At 42.0% G+C, this 21,824-nt stretch overlaps 1 protein-coding gene across 2 annotated transcripts in view; it reads left to right on the forward strand.

Annotated features, from left to right (window-relative positions):
* The window catches only part of LOC126198581 (helicase domino-like), a 582,238-nt gene that overhangs the window by 110,107 nt on the left and 450,307 nt on the right, over nucleotides 1-21,824 (forward strand). The window contains exon 1 of one of the 2 annotated variants that reach the window (XM_049935040.1): nucleotides 9,522-9,578. The exons of the other annotated variant lie outside the window; for it this stretch is intronic. The gene's annotated coding sequence lies outside the window, so the exon portion shown is untranslated. Of the gene's footprint in view, nucleotides 1-9,521; nucleotides 9,579-21,824 lie in introns of those variants that run through there. 2 annotated transcript variants of the gene reach the window in all.

Genomic DNA, 21,824 nt, shown 5'->3' on the forward strand with positions numbered 1-21,824 from the left:
TGCATTCTGAAAGTCTGGGAGATTTACAATTCACCCAGTCATAGTGAAACACGGCAGCGCTACTCAAATAGAACGATCAATTAGGGGGTAATATAATCACAAGGAACGACCGAAAATAGATTTATTTGCAGTTTCCTGTGAGTTGCCCTTCAACACAGTGTCTTATGGATTGAAGGCGTATGTCATTTTTTATAATGATGCGTCCATCAGAAACAGTAGTCCAGTTGCTGAGCCCTGTCCTTTCTTTCACGAATACTACACTCACTATGCACAACATTTACGTTTTCAAAGATCGCATATTGTGACATAAAGAGACCTGCGAAACTTGCTGGATTAACACTCCTTGAAGAAAAAAGACGTGACTTAGCTACAGCCAGCCTGGAGGAATGTTTCCCGAATGAATTCTGACACTTTCAGGTTATTTCCCCACAGTACCATTCTCGAATAGCACGTGGGAAAAATGTCCACATTAGCTATCTGTGCGAGCTCAGATCTGCCTTGTTTTATTACCGTAGTTATTGCTCCTCAAGTAGGTGGTAGTCAACAAAATATTTTGGTATTCGGAGGAGAAAGTTGGTGATTGAAATTTGGTGAAAAGAAAGATCTCGCCGCAACGAAAAATGGCTTTATGCTAATGATTGCCACCCCAACTTGCTTGTCATATTCGTGACACGCCGTCCGCTATTACGCGATAATGCAAAACGAGCTGCCCATCTTGGAACTTTTTCGAGCTCCTCCGTCAGTCCTACATAATAAGAATCCCATATCGCGGAGCAGTAGTCCAGATGAGAACGAACAGGGGTTGTGTATGAGTGCAACAGCGGTGCAGCTGTTGGGCGTTTTAAGTGATAAGCCACTAAAACACAGCCCTTGGTGCATCTTCCCCACAATATTTTCTGCGTGATGCTTCCAACTGAGGTTGTTTGTAGTTGTAATCAAAAATGGCTCTGAGCACTATGGGACTTAACATCTATGGTCATCAGCCCCCTAGAACTTAGAACTACTTACAACTAACTAACTTAAGGACATCACACAACACCCAGTCATCGCGAGGCAGAGAAAATCCCTGACCCCGCCGGGAATCGAACCTGGGAACCCGGGCGCGGGAAAGTTGTAATCTCTTGGTATTTAATTAACTATTCATCCTTTTATTTTTGTGTGTGATTTATCGTGCAACAGAAATTTAACCCAATTTCTTTAGTACTCATGTCGAGGACCTCACACTTTTTATTGTTTAGCGTCAAGTGCTGCTTTTCCCATCATGCGTGTATTTCCTCCAAATATTCGATTTACGATATTGCGATAACTGCACTAGAAGTTGAGGACAGCATTATGTGCCAACAATCAAGACGGCCTATAGCACTGCCTTGTGGAATCCCAAATTACATATCTTTGGATTCAGCACAAATTACATATCTTTGGATTCACCACAGAGATGCCTGTCAGTTATTACGAAGTGTAACATTTCTTACAGGGAATCATGAATCCAGTTGCACAACTGAAACAAAACTCCATGGCCACGCAATTTGATGAGAATTCACTTATGAGGAACGGTATCAGAAATCTTGTGGAAATCTAGAAACATGAAACCAACTTGAGATCCCTTGTCTATATCACTAATTGCTTCGTGTGAACAAAGAGCCAGTTGTGTTGTAGAAGAATGATATTTTCTGAATTTTACTGATTTTGTGCCAATAGATCTTTTTCTTCTAGGTATTTCAAAATGCTGGAAGCAGTGTATGTTATAACGTCCTACTACAAATCAGTGTGAATGATAGGAGTCTATAATTCAGCGGCTAATCTCTACTTCATCTCTTGTATATTGGTGTAACCTGTGCAGCTTTCTAGTCTTTACGTACTCATCTTTCGTCGAGGGATCGGCGATGTATGATTCCTAAAAATGAAGTATCAGCATACTCTGGTGGAAAGCTAATATTATTACTAAATGGTTAACCAAGGGCACGATCTCAGTTGCAGGCTGTCTGCTAACGGTTTTCAGGAGCAGCAGAAATTTTATTTGCAATATTTCATGCAGTTATTGACCGAATTTAAAGATTTAAACTGCTGTCGCAATGTACTCATTAACAGCTATAGTCTTACGTTAAAGGTTTCACACAGTAAGTCAAGTATTATAGATATAAACAGAGTATGCGTGCAGATTATATAGATTATATTCATCCAGTATTTGCGATTAAGAACAATTACCGATTTGCAACCAATTTTACACATAATTTCAAACCTTCATCAAACTTCTTCTCGCTGACACCACCCTGTAAATAATAAACAGGAATAAGTTTATCGGTTAGTACATTTTGGCTGTTTATGTAGTAAAACTGTAACATCAGGCACGACGTTTTAATTTATTACTTCTTTACTACTAACACTATTCAGAATACATTTTACAAACTTTATTGCACACACAGCATTGAGTGCACCTTCAATATTATGTCGCTGTGCGATAAATAGTTCGTAAGGAATGGCGTTTATTTACACAAGGGAGTTCGAATCTTTAAGGAACTGGTCATGGCGATTACTGCTTGATCTACAGTCTGGACTGGAAGACTTGTGTTTATTAAGTGACAAGTTACTTCGTTACACCGGAGGCGTAACATCGAAACTCGTGAAAAAAAAAAACAAAAAAAAACAAAAAAAAAAGAACAAACATACATGATTTGTGGCCACACACCTAAAAAGCGAACCTTACCTGAAAATTGCAATTATAGCCCGATTAAAATTACTTGCCGCTACAGTGTTGCCACATCGGCTGCTGGCTACTTTACAAATGTGTATCGCGTCACAACATCAAGTGACCGCCGCGAGGTGTGTTGCAGATGCGAGACGCTCTATCGATAGCTGATTTTAAGCGATCAGGAATAAGTTGCGGCAGACGACGCGTTTCGTAACCCCGAATTTAAACTCCCGAGCTAACCGCAACCTCGAGATGTGCAGTGACTCCGAGAAAACGGCCATCAGCAGTCTGCGACAGAACAAAAAAAAAAAAAAAAAAATGGTTCAAATGGCTCGGAGCACTATGGGACTTAACATCTATGGTCATCAGTCCCCTAGAACTTAGAACTACTTAAACCTAACTAACCTAAGGACAGCACACAACACCCAGTCATCACGAGGCAGACAGAACAAAAATTGCGATCGCTTTGTTCACGGCGATTAAAGCTAACCCCCACGAGCAAACTCAAGACAGAAAACATTCGGTTTAAGCACTAAAAGCGAACTTTAATTTCTCGCTATCATTGGTCACCTGAAAATATCCCCACACTAGCTATATGAGCTGCCGCGTTAGCAACCTATGAGGAGTTCAGGTTGACACTTAACTGCAGATTATAGGCAACATAGGCAGATTCCAAACGGAAAAGGAATGACAGGACGAAAAATAAGAACAAATAAAAAAAGTCAATACAGTGGTTAAAACGACGGCGTGAAGTACAAGAAACAAAAAATTACATTTAAACCAATTAAATGAACAAAAATAATGCAGCTCTTTTCATAGATTTAGAAATGAGAAATTCGGTACCTTAGATGAATTCGAACCTGCGACCTTCAGTACGTCGGCCTTGTACGCCAACCATCGTGCTATGCCGCAACAGTCGGCTTAGTAGTTACACTGACGGGAAAAAGTAGCAACAACGAGAGGGAGTTGTGCGATATAAACGAAAGTTTGTAGGCGTGTTGCTACATCTTCAAGATGATGTCTATTCAAATTTCGTGCCAGTCACAGAAGTGTGGCGCTAGTAGCGCCACTATGAGGATACAAATCAGGTTTGTTATAAATAACATTCTGTAACGTGAACGTTAGTTACCTTTGAGATTGGACGCTGTGAGTAGATGTTCGTCAAATGGCTCTAAGCACTATGGGGCTTAACATCTGAGGTCATCAGTACCGCAGACTTAGAACTACTTAAACCTAACTAATCTATGGACATCACACACAGCCATGCCAGAGGCAGAATTCTAACCTGCGACCGTAGTAGCAGCGCGGTTCCGGACTGAAGCGCCTAGAACCGTTCGGCCACAGCGGTCAGCAGATGTTCATCAAGAATGCCTTTAAGACGACAAAGAAGCCATTATCAACCCCTCACTGAGTTCGAACGAGGTCGTATACTAGGGCTACGAGAAGCTGGATGTTCCTTCTGCGATATTGCCGCAGCTCGTGGTCGTGCGGTAGTGTTCTCGCTTCCCGCGCCCGGGTTCCCGGGTTCGATTCCCGGCGGGATCAGGGATTTTCTCTGCCTCGCGATGACTGGGTGTTGTGTGCTGCCCTTAGGTTAGTTAGGTTTAAGTAGTTCTAAGTTCTAGGGGACTGATGACCATAGATGTAAAGTCCCATAGTGCTCAGAGCCATATGAACCATTTGCGATATTGCAGAGAAGTTTGGCAAGAAATGTAGCCACGGTACACGATAGCTGGCGGCGGTGGTCACAAGAATGTACTGTCGCAAGAAAAGCGGGCTTTAAACGGACGCGTGGCACTGCCGAGAGAGACGACCATCATGTTCGGTGTATGGCCTTGGAGCTTCGTACTGCATCTGCAGCAGCAATTTCAGCAGAAGTTGGAACCACAGAGACATAACGAACTGTAACAAATCGTTTACTTCAAAGACAGCCCTCAGCCGTACGCCCTATATCGTGCATTCCACTGACCCTAAACGATAGCCGTTTGCTACTTCAGTGGTGTCAAGCGAGAGCCCACTGGATGGCAGGGTTGTGATTCTGATGAAAGCTAGTTCTGCCTTGCTTCGGTGCCAGTGATGGCCGTGTGTTTGGTTACAAGAAGGTCAGTTGTGGGACTGCAACCACCCTATCTGCGTGCTAGGCACACTGGACTTCCACGATGAGTCATAGTTTGGCGTGCGATTTCGTATGAAAGCAGGAGCGGTCTCTTGATTATTCTACGCACCCTAACCACAAAATTGTACTTCACTCTGGCGATTCGACCTTTTGCGCTGACATTCACGAACATCATTCCAGAGGGTCTTTTCCAACAGGATAACGCTCGACGTACCGCTCTTGTAACCCATCATTCTCCACAGGGTGTCGAATTGTTGTTTTGGCATTCTCGACCACCAGATCTGTCTCCATTTGGGACATCATCGGACGACATCTCGAGCGTCATCCACAAACAGCATTAACCGTCACTGTTTTGCAAAGTGCAATAAGCATAAAACTCTAGTCCAACAAGGAGCCAAGGTACCTAGGTGTCACGTTAGGCAGAACCTTGTCATTTAAATCACACCTTGCAAAAGCAGCTGCCAAGGTGAGAACAACAAACAACCTCATCCATAAACTCTGCGGAACCACCTGGGGATCAACTGCAACAACTCTGAGGACGTCTCACTGAGCCTGGTATACTCTGCGAGGAGTACTGTGCACCAGTACGGCTAAACAGTAGTCATGTGAACAACATCGATGTCGAACTTAACAACATCATGCGCATTATTTCAGGAACCGTTAGGTCTACCCCTAACATATGGCTACCTGTCCTGAGTCATAAACCACCCCCAAAAATACGACGAGAAGCAGCCTTGGTCAGGGAATACAACAAGATCGAAGCAAACGCTGAACTACCGGTACACATCGATATACCTGATCTGAGTACCAAAAGGCTTCGTTCAAGACATCCTCCTCTTGCTCTCGACAGGCTCACTGTGTCTGACTTCAACTCTTGCAGAAGAGAATGGCTCCAGAATGCCCCAACAATTTGCCACCTAATGCCTTGTATTACCGAGGCAGTTCCTGGGTTTGATCAGCCTCGCAAGATCTGCTCAACTATAAACCGATTAAGAACTGGGCATGGAAGATGTGCTTACTCACTCTTCAAATGGGGACTGCTGTCTTCGCCAGCATGTGACTGCGGCGAGCCCAAGCAGACCATCCAACACATCAGAGAAGAATGAAGTGCTAGAGCGTTCAGTGGTGAATTTGAAGAATTCCTCGTGGCATCCCAAAAATCCGTCGAATATATGCAAGGACTAGATGTTTATCTGTGAATATAGGTAATTTTATGTAACGTAGAATAGCGTGATCCAATACTGAAATGTACTTAAATGCCATTCGCTAAATAAAATAAAATCTAGTCCACAATCTGACATTCGGCATCTTTACAACACAATGCCTGCACATTTGCATGCTTCCATACAACATTGTGGTGGTTACACCGATTAATAATTCTATCATTTAACATTTGCAATGACTTATCTCGCTCGTACATTAACCTGCGATCTTGCAACGTTAATCACTTAAATACACTACTGGCCATTAAAATTGCTACACCAAGAAGTAATGCAGATGATAAATGGGTATTCGTTGGCAAATATATTATACTAAAACTGACATGTGACTACATTTTCACGCAATTTGGGTGCATACATCCTGCGAAATCAGTACCCAGAACAACCACCTCTGAGGGCCGGCCGAAGTGGCCGTGCGGTTAAAGGCGCTGCAGTCTGCAACCGCAAGACCGCTACGGTCGCAGGTTCGAATCCTGCCTCGGGCATGGATGTTTGTGATGTCCTTAGGTTAGTTAGGTTTAACTAGTTCTAAGTTCTAGGGGACTAATGACCTCAGCAGTTGAGTCCCATAGTGCTCAGAGCCATTTGAACCATTTTTTGAACCACCTCTGACCGTAATAACGGCCTTGATACGCCTGGGCATTGAGTTAAACAGAGCTTGAATGGCGTGTACAGGTACAGCTGTCCTTGCAGCTTCAACACGATACCACAGTTCATCAAGAGTAGTGACTGGCCTATTGTGAGACCGAGCGAGGTGGCGCAGTGGTTAGCACACTGGACTCGCATTCGGGAGGACGACGGTTCAATCCCGTCTCCAGCCATCCTGATTTAGGTTTTCCGTGATTTCCCTAAATCGTTTCAGGCAAATGCCGGGATGGTTCCTTTGAAGGGGCACGGCCGATTTCCTTCCCACTCCTTCCCTAACCCGAGCTTGCGCTCCGTCTCTAATGACCTCGTTGTCGACGGGACGTTAAACACTAACCACCACCACCGCCTATTGTGACGAGCCAGTTGCTTGGGCACCATTGACCAGACGTTTTCAATTGGTGAGAGATCTGGAGAATGTGCTGGCCAGGACAGCAGTCGAACATTTTCTGTATCCAGAAAGGCCCGTACAGGACCTGCAATATGCGGTCGTGCATTATCCTGCTGAAATGTAGGGTTCCGTAGGGATCGAATGAACGGTAGAGCCACGGGTCGTAACACATCTGAAATGTAACACCCACTGTTCAAAGTGCCGTCAATGCGAACAAGAGGTGACCGAGACCTGTAACCAATGGCACTCCTTACCATCACGGCGGGTGATACGCCAGTATGGCGACGACCAATACACGCTTTCAATGTGCGTTCACCGCGATGTCGCCAAACACGGATGCGATCATCGTGATGCTGTAAACAGAACCTGGATTCATCCGAAAAAATGACGTTTTGCCATTCGTGCACCCAGGTTCGTCGTCGAGTATACCATCGCAGGCGCTTCTGTCTGTGATGCAGCGTCAAGGGTAACCGCAGGCACGGTCTCCGAGCTGATAGTCCATGCTGCTGCAAACGTCGTCGAACTGTTCGTGCAGATGGTTGTTGTCTTGCAAACGGCCCCATCTGTTGACTTAGGAATCGAGATGTGGCTGCACGATCCGTTACAGCCATGCGGATAAGATGCCTGTCATCTCGACTGCTAGTGATACGAGGCCGTTGGGATGCAGCACGGCGTTCCGCATTACCCTCCTGAACCCACCGATTCCATATATTGCTAACAATCATTGGAACCCGACCAACGCGAGCAGCAATGTCGCGATACGATAAACCGCAATCGCGATAGGCTACAATCCGAACTTTATCAAAGTCGGAAACGTGATGGTACGCATTTCTCCTCCTTAGACGAGGCTTCACAACAACGTTTCACCAGGCAACGCCGGTCAACTGCTGTCTGTGTATGAGAAATCGGTTGGAAACTTTCCTCATGTCAGCGCGTTGTAGGTGCTGCCACCTTGTGTGAATGCTCTGAAAAGCTAATCATTTGCATATCACGGCATCTTCTTCCTGCCGGTTAAATTTCGCGTCTGTAGCACGTCATCTTCGTGGTGTAGCAATTTCAATGGCCAGTAGTGTATGTTGCCTATACAATGTATCCCCGAAATTTCGTTACTGTATACGAGGTGTGGCTAGAAAAAAACCGGACTAGTACTGGTGAAACAATAAAACGAATGCAATAAGGCTGAAAGTCGCGTGGCCTGTCACGTGACTCTCGCTCCGCCTACTGCTCGAGTTTCATCTGCCTCCTGCACTCAGTCTGCCCGTGGCGTCTGTTTTAAGTAGTTGACGTTTTGTCTGTGCGTCGGAAAATGTTGAGTGTACAGAAAGAACAGCGTGTTAACATGAAATTTTGTTTCAAACTAGGAAAATCTGCAAGCGAAACGTTTGTAATGTTACAACAAGTGTACGGCGATGATTGTTTATCGCGAACACAAGTGTTTGAGTGGTTTAAACGATTTAAAGGTGGCCGCGAAGACACCAGTGATGACACTCGCACTGGCAGACCATTGTCAGCAAAAACTGATGCAAACGTTGAAAAAATCGGTAAACTTGTTCGATACTTTCTTTGTCAACTCCTGTTAACTCAGACACTGCTCTGATTGTTAAACGGCGATCTTGTCGAACAAGTTTACCGATTTTTTCAATGTTTGCATCAGTTTTTGCTGACAATGGTCTGCCAGTGCGAGTGTCATCACTGGTGTCTTCGCGGCCATCTTTAAATCGTTTAAACCACTCAAACACTTGTGTTCGCGATAAACAATCATCGCCGTACACTTGTTGTAACATTACAAACGTTTCGCTTGCAGATTTTCCTAGTTTGAAACAAAATTTCATGTTAACACGCTGTTCTTTCTGTACACTCAACATTTTCCGACGCACAGACAAAACGTCAACTACTTAAAACAGACGCCACGGGCAGACTGAGTGCAGGAGGCAGATGAAACTCGAGCAGTAGGCGGAGCGAGAGTCACGTGACAGGCCACGCGACTTTCAGCCTTATTGCATTCGTTTTATTGTTTCACCAGTACTAGTCCGGTTTTTTTCTAGCCACACCTCGTAATGATCATTTTTCGTTCGGTGTGTAGGTCGCTAGCTGTTAAAGGGTTAAGGATGCAGCGAATTTGGAAGATTACAGTGACGGTGTGTGTGGCTTAAGATAGATGTTGCGCACAAGCCCATGGGAGAAGCGTACGTCACGGAGGCTCGCCAGTCCGACCGAGCCCGACCGTTGCGCGCCGAGCCGCGTAAAAAGCGGAGGCCGGCGTCCGTCGCGTGGTGACGAGGTGTCAAGCCGGCGCGCGGGCGGCACGCGACTCGGCCGATGAAGTCTTGGCCGGCGGCTCGGCGGGAGGTGGGGGAGGCGAGCGGTAGGTCAGTAAATGCTAGCAGCGTGGCCGTGGTGGGGCGCCGGCCACGACGCGACGCGCCGCTGCCGCGGGAGGAGGCAGTCTGCCGCGGACGGGCACCGGCGGCCTGCACGCGACACCAGCGCCGCCCCGCCGCCCACCGAGCTCCGCAGGTACTGTGTCCGGCCCCGGCCGCTACTAACCACCACCAGGGAGCACCCCCCGCGCCCCCCCGCCCCCCACTAACACCGCACGCGAGGAGACGGCCTCCGTAACCACCCCCCGCAATGGTAACGAGACGCAGACGAATTTGGGGCTCCAGACACGTGGCAAAGGAAGGCGGAACCCACGTGACCTAAGATTTCGAGGTCTGCCTCATTCTCCACAATTCTCTAAAAACACAGGTACTCTCTGGACCCCAACATCGTCTTGGTCGAAAGCAGTGAAAGGACGTCGGCGGAGTTTGTGTTCGTGAGGGCAGACGTTAATATTACTGTGGAGAGACGACAGGGGTGGCCCACACGAGCATCGTGCTCAACATTCAATGGATCCTCCCTCCTGGTAACAGGACTGAAGCCATCTACGCCACCAGACAGTGGAGCTTTATCGTGGCGTAGCTCTTAGATGGTAGGACACACACAGTCTGTTAAGTAAGAACGTGGTCGGCGTTACGTACAGATGCTTATTACTTTCACTGCCCAATAGAGAGAAACTTTGTTCTTCATGAAGCGCCCATAAGCATCAGTTTCCTTTGAATTCTTGACTGAGATACACAAGAAGAAACGTGAATGCAGCTTACGCGTCGCGTTTTGAGGCTGTGTTTCTATGCAGGCACCACTAAGACCCGAGAATGAGTCACGCTACGACGTCTAAATATGCAGGTAAATCAATGTCATTTATTCAAAAGTGGACAACACCATGTAAATTGATTAAAAACGCGGATGACTTTGAAGAAAGTGGCTCAGTCGGTATAGTGACTCCAAAAGTGGAAAAAATTATTATTAACCCTTTTTCGGAAAAATAATTCTTAACGTTGCGTCAAGCGCAAGAAAAATTCACTTTGAACAGCCATCAACCTGATCCGACGCATCTGGAGGTCTCTTCCACATGAAAACGCGGAAAACTTGGTTTCAAGCATACCTCGCAGTTGCCAAGCAATTAGCGACGCGTGGGTGACTGGACGTATTATCAAATGTAATTGCAGTTTTATTGTGTGCATATACAACGTATGTATATGTCCCAGACGTATTTTTGTACTGATTAACTCGACTACGATCTTACTTAACAGACTGTATGTCTATTTCGAAATCTACCTCATATTTGAAACGTCTCTGCAAATCTGTCAAATTTTACATCCGCTCTTGATCAAGTAAGGGTTCCGGTATCGTCTTCTATGGGAGGCTATTAATAAAGGTGTCTGGATTTTCGGAAAATCACGGTGATTATATTAGGAACAAATGAGTCAGCCTACAGTGAGTGTCAAGGTCGTTATTCGTCAAATCCTTCTCACTTGAAACCTGGCTGCAAGACATGTGTACCAACACAAATGATAGTACACGTGTATCTTGAATGTTTCGAGGTCTACTGCACATTTTGTTCGTTCTCTAGAAGACTTTGAGCTATACACAAGGTATTATTCGTCAGCCAAGACTTCCAGGACTGCCCTCGTTGACAACGTATTAACGTGGATGCAGTAGCATTGGTTTTCAAGAGTTGAGGTCTGTATCATTATGAAGAAACAACGGGGGCGGTTGGCTTGTAGTGCAGAAGAAGTCCATCATATGCGACAATATCCTCGACTGAAAGTCTGTTTGATAAGCGATTACCACCTTCATCTCTGGTCACAGGATTTAGTCGGATAGGGGTAGCTGGAGAAAGATTTACACATGGTGTAACTCGTAAGTTTGGGACTGAATTGTGACTTAAAGTCTACCTTACTAAGCCCCATGAACATCTCTAACGTTCCCCGTTATGTTGAAAAATTCTGCATATCTTATTCACCAAGAAAAGTCATCAGCACCGTCCACTCGGCCATGTATTCTGTCAGAAGAGACTCACTCATTACAAAATGTTTTTGCCACTCACTCTCCAGGCACTAAGCTATGTGTTTCGACGCTTTACATCTTATTTCCCTCATTTTTTCCTTCTTCCTTAGCTTCCTGTCTGGCATAAGGAAAACACGTAAGCTGCCGGCGCCATGTTGTTAATGGAATCGCCTAGTGTCTGCCTTAATTTAGAACGACAGTGGAAAACCTATTCCATGTTGACCTGGTCGGAATTTTATTCCATTGTTCAGAATACGACTCTATTTTCTCAAGCACTTCGCCATGTCGCTCTACTAACATTGTAGAATGGAGAACCAGTGCCAGATATACTGCATAAAGAACACTGTGACAGCTCTTCCTAACCCGAGCACACACTTCTTTTGATTTAACCGAGGATAAAACAACAAAAGTGCTGCTCCTTAAGTACTGTGTGACAGCATGAAAGTGAAAGGTAGCCATTTTGCATAAAAATTATGAGATGTAACGGTAAAATTATTAACCTTGTCTTACTTAGCATAATGAAATATTCAGCTCTAAGCGTTAAACGATTCTTTGTTGTTAATATTAATACTTGTCCTATGTACATCGATTTGCGTCTCTTGATCAGTAATCAAAGGTAACTGATTTTCTACCTGAAGCTCATATATCGTAAATAAGTAACTGAAAAGAAAGAGATCGTCGGCGAGCGATACGTGTACTTACAATTAAATGCAGTGAACTCGCTATTCACAAACGTACAATTTCGTAGAAAACACTTGTGAAACAGGAAACATAACATAAAATTCCCTGAAGAGAAAGAAATGAAAAATACAGATCTCCCATACCTGCCAGATTCGTTAAAAGAAAAATTAATTACTTGCTAAAAACTTACTTAAACTATTCGAATTTCCTAAGCAAATTAATAAAAGACGGCATTAAATAGCGCTTACATCATATGTAACAACATGTACTGTGTCACATGTGTGCTCCTTATTTAAGGGCACGACAGAAAGTCATTACCACAACCATAAAAAAAGCTATTTCTCTTCAAAATTCAACAGCAGTGGTAGCCAAAATCCATTATGAGTCTCATGTCCCTACGATTAAGAGTCCGCGTTTAGATTTAAACAACAATTAAAGAGATTCTACACCCAACCATTTACGCTGTTCGCATTTAAGAGCAATAACTGACAAGTGATTGTTTAATGCAGGAAAAACAATTCAAAAGGAGAATGTAGAGACTTGTTGTTGGTACATGATATGGAGTGGTATGATCTTTGCGTAAATACTTCACATAAGGTATTGCTTTTGAGTGATGGGCGTAGGATAAAAGAAAAGGTTACTAACCGAAGAAAGTGTGCAGCGTAATGCTTTAAGCAATTTTGTATGAACCGTTTTATCCAAAACTTTTTGGAAGTTTAAGTTGCTATAGTACTTCATTAATCTACTGTATGCTATTGAAAACTAATACACGAATCTGTCTTTCCCAGTAACACCTTATTCTCCTACATTTTCGACGAGAAAAGAAATATTTTGTAGTTAACTATCTGGTGAACACTTTTTTTTTTTTGTTTCCGTCATGGACCCGACTTATGGTTGTTACTTCTCTGCCACAGTAATACAAAACTGAAGCAATTTCGTTGGATTGCTTGAGGAAGGAACACATGGATTCTATCAGCAGCATTGTTCTCTATGTGGTCGCATATCAATAATTCTGTCGTGTAAAACGGACTTTCTTCGCCAGCTAATTATACAACATATCCCTCTAATTACACGATCATTTTCATCACACACACAGTAGATTTTTTAAAATTGTCAGCTAAATACACTAGCAATTTTACGCTGTTAGAAATATCTGTATTACAATGCCGTTGTTTCCCTAGGTTACAATAGTCGAGAACGCTTAACATATGGAACGCATTCGTATCAATACTAATGTTATTGATTAAATAACTGCAGTCACGAAATGACAGTCTGTAAGCGCTGCTCAGAGATGCAGCACATTTACGCAGATAATTTCAAAACCTAGTATAGTTCCCATTCACTGTCTTTAACAGAATATGCGGACGTTCCTCAAGATATTTTATATTCCACAATTTTCATTGCATACCATCATCTGTGGGTGCACACCTCCAATCAGTGACCTCGTTACCTGAATCGAATGCATTTACATGTCTTCTTAAAATAAAAGGTCATTCTCCCACAAAATGAGAACCGAATGAGTGGCAGGCCAAGGACGTCATCTGTGTCATTTTAGTTGGTTCTGAACACTCTAGAAGGCGAAGCATTCCCAGTAGTCATGGCATAGCCATTACATTCAAATATATTTTCTAAAATTTTCTGGAATTTTTAATATAAGACATGCTGCATCTTCATTTACAGAAAGAGCTGAAGATCCATTTATTTTAACAAAATCAGTGTCCATATGTTTCGTGTGTGACAGTTTCTGGAAACTGTATACAAACTAAAATTACCTCTATCTGAATTGAACAGACTGTATGATTAGTTTTGCGCCCATAATTTCATTCTAATAAGAAATCTAACCCTTGGAAATTTTCATCAGTTAGCTTACTTCGCAGCGATGATTGTTTTCAAAATGTGGAATTGAAATACGTGTCTGATTTGCACATATTTACATACTTGTTTCACAGTTAGCGGGCAGCCTGCAATGCGTGTGCATACAGTATAAGAAAACAAGGAAAATTCTCAATTTCAATATAGACAGCGTACATTCACGCATGCAAAATTGTTATAATTCATAGGTCTTTTTATATTTTGATAGGATTCTCATGTGCTTTTGGAAATAATACATCTGCTACCCGATTATTTTCAATTTAAGATGCAATCTGTTAAATGTACAGCGCTATATCAATTTCAAGAACATTTAGAATAACTTGAGTTATTGTAACATGGCAGATTGTGATAATAATTAAAAAAAAAGAAATATTTTCATGACGTTTTGAAAAAAGTTCTATTTATTCACTAACCAGTTTCCGTTCTTTTAGTTAATGATGAACCGAAGGCTTGCCTTCATAACTCCAAATAAAACAATATGAGACAGAGCTTTTAGGTGACGCAAAAATTATGACATTTAGAACTGTTAAACTGACTTTAAATGAAGTTAAATACAATATGTAGTATTACATTTTAAAGAAAGCTAATTTCACTGTTGTAATTGTTTAGATGTCTGACACAATCATAAATGAGAATTATTTTAATAGAGAGACAAAAAAGGAAATCTTGTAAAACCATGACAGAATTGTGCGTCGTCATATGAAGGACATATGATGTCAAAGACTAGCAATAAGCGATTCTCGTGCCACAAATTGTCGGTTGAATGTGCTGTCAGATTGCTAGTTCTTCTTTCTTACGCGTGATGCCAATAATAGTTTTCATATTGTACATTATTCTGTAGTTTTATTGTTACAGTTCTCAAAGTAAAATAGTTATCACCAGGCACCGCAAAATGATTTAAATTGTGTTGTTCAATTGTTAATTTGTTTGCGCAGTTATTTGTACGTGTAATTAACGAAAGTCTGAACTCTAACTGCAAAGAGTATCATATTACTGCAGTTAAACAATCTCTTATTGTGATTTGAAACTGCAGTGGTCGAACATGGTTCAAATGGCTCTGAGCACTATGGGACTCAACTGCTGTGGTCATCAGTCCTCTAGAACTTAGAACTACTTAAACCTAACTAACCTAAGGACATCACACACACCCATGCCCGAGGCAGGATTCGAACCTGCGACCGTAGCAGCAGCGCGGCTCCGGACTGGAGCGCCTAGAACCGCACGGCCACAGCGGCCGGCGGTCGAACATGCTTCTTCACTTTTATTTTTCTTAATTTGAACTTAAAATTCAAATAATTTCTTTAAAAGAACAAACTAGTGTAAGCTGCAAGTAGCAATCCTAATTAAATTATTTTCAATGCGAAATGAAATGACGTAGAGGAAACAAAATCTGCAGCGAGTCAGCAATCGTAAGTATCGAAATGATTATGAAAAATCCGCCACGATTGCACAAACTAGTGCAATCGAGGCAGTTTTTTCATAATTATTTCTAGCCGTTATTGTTTAAATTCTAAACACAGACTGTTAAAGTAAACATTTTGCGAAATAATTTACTAGGAAGTGTACAGAAACTTGGAATTCAAAGGTTTTCATTCCAGCAAATAATGGTCCCAAATATAGAGCACGTAAAAACCAATAATGGCTGATATGGGGTGCACCCTGTCTGTTATAAACAACTTGTCAATAATGAGTAAACGGTCGAGTAGAAAATTTGTGGCCTGTATTGTGGAATGAAAACAGGATAAGGAAGTACTCAACGTGAAATAGTTAATAACGTACTTGGAAACAGTCTGGGAAGAAATACGCCATCAGGTGAGAGCTAGTCTTGTGGATCCTAAGTTCAGAAGACTACATGTTTGGTGTATCAGACAGTTCGCGTTTTTTTTTTTTTTTTTTTTTTTGCTAATATTATATTCGTATATTTTTGTAAAGAAATTATAATAACGTTTAGTTAAACGTAGCAGTAAAAAGACATTTTTCGTTTGCATGCATCGTTAACCAAATGACAAACTGTTGTGATACCTGTTGTAACTTTTACATAAAATTCTTATATAATTCCACAATCCCTCTTGGTTGTAACAGCTCAGTCAGATGCAAATCAGTGCTGTTAATTACGAAACACGACATGTCGAAGGAGCACCGTTAACCGACATCACGTCCTCGCGTGAACCCTGCTCATAGAAAGTAGGCGAGACGGGCCACAAAGTTCCCAACGGGCCGACCCAACGAACGTTCTCTAGCCCACAAAAACTTAACTACTCATAGTTCGCTTGAACTTATACTTAAAAATGAGCTAGTAATAATCAACCAAGAGGTCGGTATGAGCGACACACTATTTTATTCGAAACTGTCTTGTTGGAGATACACGCCCTTCCACTCCGACTTATGAAATATCTGATTTTGACATTTATGAAGGGACATACGAAATTTGGACGATGGTTATCTAACCATATCGTATCCTGGAGAGGGCGTAATTTGACGTTTTGTGGCATACGTAGACATCACCAGAGATAAAACTCCCGTTATGTGACAGAAAAAGTGTGGAGCAATAGGAAATAGTCAACGTTTCTAACGACTTCAAGGTTCAGTTAAACGAAGCTAATTTATTCTTTTCTGTCCTCACAGATGTGTTAGTGTAAAAGAGCTGTATTTATAAGTTACCACCATTTTCATTGTGTTCTTCAAGATGCTTTTCATTTCACTTGGAATGGTCTAGCTTACGATTTTTCGAGGCAGTATCGACTGGAAGCATTTATGTGCTGCAGTTGGAATTTCTTACCATTAAGTCTACTTTTGTACTCCGAAGACATTTTATGGACTGTGACAGAGAGTAGATATTGTGCTAGAATTATTTTCCGTCCTTCCTTTCTGGAAGAACGATAGTCAACACCCTTCTGTGTAACTTCTCTTACCTACTGTCCTGATCATTATGCATGGGCGTCTAAACATCGTTGTCGTGTAACGAGTGGCCATTTCCCACTGGTTTTAGTCAATTACTTACGAAAGAACCATTTTCCTCTAAATATTAGATGTTGGTAGTCGTGACCATATTTTTCGTCAAATTTATATTTAAAAACTGCAGCTCTTTTTAGTTTGTTTTTAGAGATTGTATAATTTTAACTACGTACTACTGTCACGCAACCAATGGAAACCAATGGAAACAGCATTGTACGTCATTTGTATGTCACTGAAACGACGTCACTACGACGTAATGTGTCCTCAAGAAGTCATGTTTTTATAATGCATTGCCTCTCGTACACATTTTTCACCCTGCCAACGAATACATTCCTTTCAACGTCCTCGCGTGAACCCTGCTCATAGAAAGTAGGCGAGACGGGTCACAAAGTTCCCAACGGGCCGACCCAACGAACGTTCTCTAGCCCACAAAAACTTAACTACTCATAGTTCGCTTGAACTTTTGGTTGATTATTACTGGCTCATGCATGCATCGTGTTAACAAACTGTTGTGATACCTGTTGTAACTTTTACATAAAATTCTATATAATTCCACAATCCCTCTTGGTTGTAACAGCTCAGTCAGATGCAAATCAGTGCTGTTAATTACGAAACACGACATGTCGAAGGAGCACCGTTAACCGACATCATGTCCTCGCGAGAGACCAGTTTATTGATACGTCACTGTAGAATTTTTGCTTTGTAGACGGAGCCATAACCTCGCATTTGTTTATACCGTTTCATCACTACCAAAGTGAAATCCTCGAAGGTGTTCTTTAAGGTTTGGAAACAGATGAAAATCGGACAGTGAAACCAGGACGTTGGATTGTCGCAGCGCTCGTGCTAGTCAGGCATTCTCATGTTGAAGGCGATGGTGCTCCATGTGCCGACGAACTCTTTGAATTTGTACTTCTAGTTTCTCACGCAACGACAGAGTCGTAGCACTCATGTTGGTCTCCCATTCTCACGCTGAAGAGCTTGGTCCATGTGTGGACGAACTCTTCGAATTCGTACTTTTACTTTCTCACAGAATGACATAGTTGATACATGCTACGATTCGGAGCTGTCTAGTGGCAAACTTGCGTCATCAAGCGCATGGGGAAGTCAACCGAGTAATATGCATGACATGTGATACCTCAGCCAGTATGGAGAAGAGAATAAAAAATTCGGAGGCATTACTTTTCAGCAGGCCCTCGTAGTATCAGTAGTTCTAGGAACGTCTGTCAGTTTTCAGTTAAATGTATAACACAGTTCCTTGTATCTTCGTAGACACTTCATGTTTTGCTAGCTGCTCACTGCAACAAGATTGTAACATTAATCTCGTTACGTAAGCTCTTTGTTTCTTGGCGTGGCTGTCACTTTCTCCACCGAGAAGCCTTTGTTACTTCCACGTGGGCCCACACGGCTTTCCTCGGCTTCTTTCGAGACACTTATTTCCGTGGAACACTGATCAGCCTCCTTGAAGAAGAAAATAACTTATAATGCTACGATCTCTTAACGCTATAATAACTTTCGACATAGCTAAAATTTAAAAATACTGTGCTCAGAATCATATTCATTACTGCCATCATCATCCGTCTAGGATAAAGGTTAGAAACAGTTCCGGGTTAATGGGTCACTCCATCAGAAAAATGAAATGAAAATGTGATGGAGATTACTTTCAGAATGGTAGAGCATTGCAATCAAAAAGCGAAGATAACGTTTCCAACACAGTACACATTTATTATCTTACAAAAACTACGGAGAGTAATTTAGATACAGAATAATACCAACTCATGAATAACCTTTAAATGTATTACTAATTGTGGCAGATGTGCCGAAGACTTGCGGACTGGTATGCTTTCTTCATTTTACCGCCTGTCTTACGTCTTCTGAATTATTCGCAAAAATTATATCAACTTTTGCAGCATCGTCATAGGTATTGTTTAGCTTATACTCAGTAACTGTTGCTCGATTTTTGTCCTTTGTTGAAACATACACAGTACATTTGATACTCGTTCCTGTTATTATTGTGTTTCTTTTATTCCTAAGCTTTATATCCCTCGGTGTCGTAAAATACGTTTTTGGTGCTGTATGAAGTAGTTACTCGTATAATTCTGTTTCCTACTTTTACTTGTGTTCGAAAGGCATTTTTCTGAAACATTATGTCTTACTCCTCCATCATTATTGTAGCTTTTTTTCCATGCTTCCTTAATAATCATTTTATTGTTTTCAGTCTGCACAACGGTAACGAGTAAGTCCATTAATCGTCTCCGCAGTTGTCAGCAGTGGGAAACCATAGCTGAAATAATGAGGAACGACAGAATTCAGCGACACTTTTGCACGTAGCCATTCACTGAACAATGTCCGGTCCCAGATCGCAGTTCAGAATCAAAAGGTGAGATGAGACGTATCCCTCAATACAGCATACCGGGCGATAGAAAATATATCAGAAATATTAAATCAACAATTCGAAAAGTATTATTGCCGGCCGGAGTGGCCGAGTGGTTCTAGGCGCTACAGTCTGGAACCGCGCGACCGATAGGGTCGCAGGTTCGAATCCTGCCTCGGGCATGGATGTGTGTGATGTCCTTAGGTTAGTTAGGTTTAAGTAGTTCTAGGTTCTAGGGGACTGATGACCTCAAACGTTAAGTCCCATAGTGCTCAGAGCCATTTTGAACCATTTTGAAAAGTATTACTATTAGTGTTCTTGTGTTTCGATAGACACATGCAGTAATACAAGACATTTTTTAATACTGAAAACGTATAGTTCACTTGCATACCGACTGCAAGGAAATAGCTACTGTCAGACAACTGGAAGGTGTACTATCTCTTAAAGATGTTTTTAATTGACTTGGAAATAGCCTGTAAGAATCACGGTATAAATTGTTTTTTTTTTAAATATATTTAGATATATGATTGTATTACATTATGATTAGGTTTCGATATAATAGCACTGGTTAAAAGAGATATTCTCAGAAATGAAATTAACGTGTGATGGTGGGACGCTGCTGTCAAAACGCATAAATAACGTTACGGACGCAGCGGTGTGCCACACAGTTATTATATGCCAGGAAGTGCATTTATGTTTCCTGCAGCCATTTACCACAATATTCCGTTGCACCTGGTTGTATGATTGTTTAAAGAACGACAGGCGCAGAAATGCAGTAACATTCGGTTGCGCCATTTGCGGCAAATCACTGGAAGTAGTAACTACTGTAAAATACCTGGGAGTAACCATCGGGAAGCAAAGAAGGGAAAGCTGAAAGGAGGAAAGTGTGTACAGAATGACTATGCAAGGGAGATGTACTTGAGGGCAATATTATAGAAATGTGTACTTCAGGGCAATATTATAGAAATGGAAGAGGCCGTCAATGAAGATGAGATGAGAGACACGACGCTGCGATAAGAATTTGACAGAGCACTGAAAGACTACAAGAATAAAATTGTATAACGTAAAATTAGCTGAAGAACACGAGAAAAATCAGTTGACGATACGTTAATGTAGTGTAGCGATGGGTGTTGACCGTGGCTAATGCACTGGTCAGCTAAATCATTAGCCAACATAGCCAAATATCAACATTTCAAAAATTGAAATTTTTTTTGAGCGCCAATTTTTTTAAAACTTGAAATATATACTTAGGTGCATTTTTCTTAACTCCATCAAGATACTCCTATGCTGACATCTGCTGAAAACGTTCTCAATCTAACTGTGGTGTGTTTGCTGAGTTCGACCCCTTCCAACTTTCTCCCATTATATCTCATCTTGCATACTTTTTTCGTCTATCCCCCTTAGTCCATCGTCTCTATATGTCCACACCATCTGAACGTACCTTTCTCGATTCTCGACATTACGTCTTCTTTCATTCTACAACACTCCTTATTTTATCAACGAAATAAACTCTATGTTTTAAGTGTTAGTTAAACTGCAGATATGTTGCATAAAAGTAGATGTCATACTTCGTAACAACACTTTTTATTGATAAAATTAAACTCTAAGGTATCCGTAAAATTAAATCATGATAAAGGCAGACAAACACTAATGTCAACAATGTCATCATCTTGGAAAGTTTCAATAAGTCACATTTGTATGTTGTTTTTAGACACGATTCCAGGTTCTAATCAGTAACATAACTTTTCCGTTTACTACTGATAAGGTTCCTACTTGAAAAGGATTGCGCACATGAATACCTAGATCCGAATACAAAAAGAAAAGCAAACTCTATCGTCTTCATTCGAGCGATAGCACGCTCCTTGCATACTTCACGAGAAACAGTTCCACAATTTCAATTGCAATTTCTTTGCACTGCTTCAAGCATTAACTTTAGCACGTCTCTGACTTCAAGCATTATTCATCCTCACTTTCACGGGCAACAAAATCGGTACAGGTGGTAGCGAGTATACGCGGCCCGAGTTGCGAGAGAAAATGGCAATTTCACTTACAACCCAGTCTAGCGCCATTTCTTTTAAATCGACTCTCGAAGGTCGAAAACGTACTCCTGCGCATGGACCACGAAGTTTCAGTCGCACTGTACGTGCGCGCCACATTCAGTGGGCCAAGGAGTCGCACGTTGCTTGCGAGACGCGGTTTGCCGACCACTAGCCTAAAACTTTGCTATAGAAAGAGGTGACTCTTTAAGTGACTGCAATTTCTGTCATTCAGTTGTGCAATTGAATATGGATAGAATTAAATCGTGTATTTACATAGCTTCGCAGTAATAAATTTTCTTGCCATTGGTATTCGGCATACGAGTTACATATCTGAATAGTAGAAGAGTAGGACTCCCTGCATTTCAAGATTACGAAGCATTATTATTATTTTCTTGCAACCATACGAAACCGTCTGTTGTCTTGAACGCCACAGTGGTTTACTGGGCACGATGCTAA

The sequence above is a fragment of the Schistocerca nitens genome, chromosome 1 (genome assembly GCF_023898315.1).
Source record: "Schistocerca nitens isolate TAMUIC-IGC-003100 chromosome 1, iqSchNite1.1, whole genome shotgun sequence".
NCBI lineage: Eukaryota > Metazoa > Arthropoda > Insecta > Orthoptera > Acrididae > Schistocerca > Schistocerca nitens.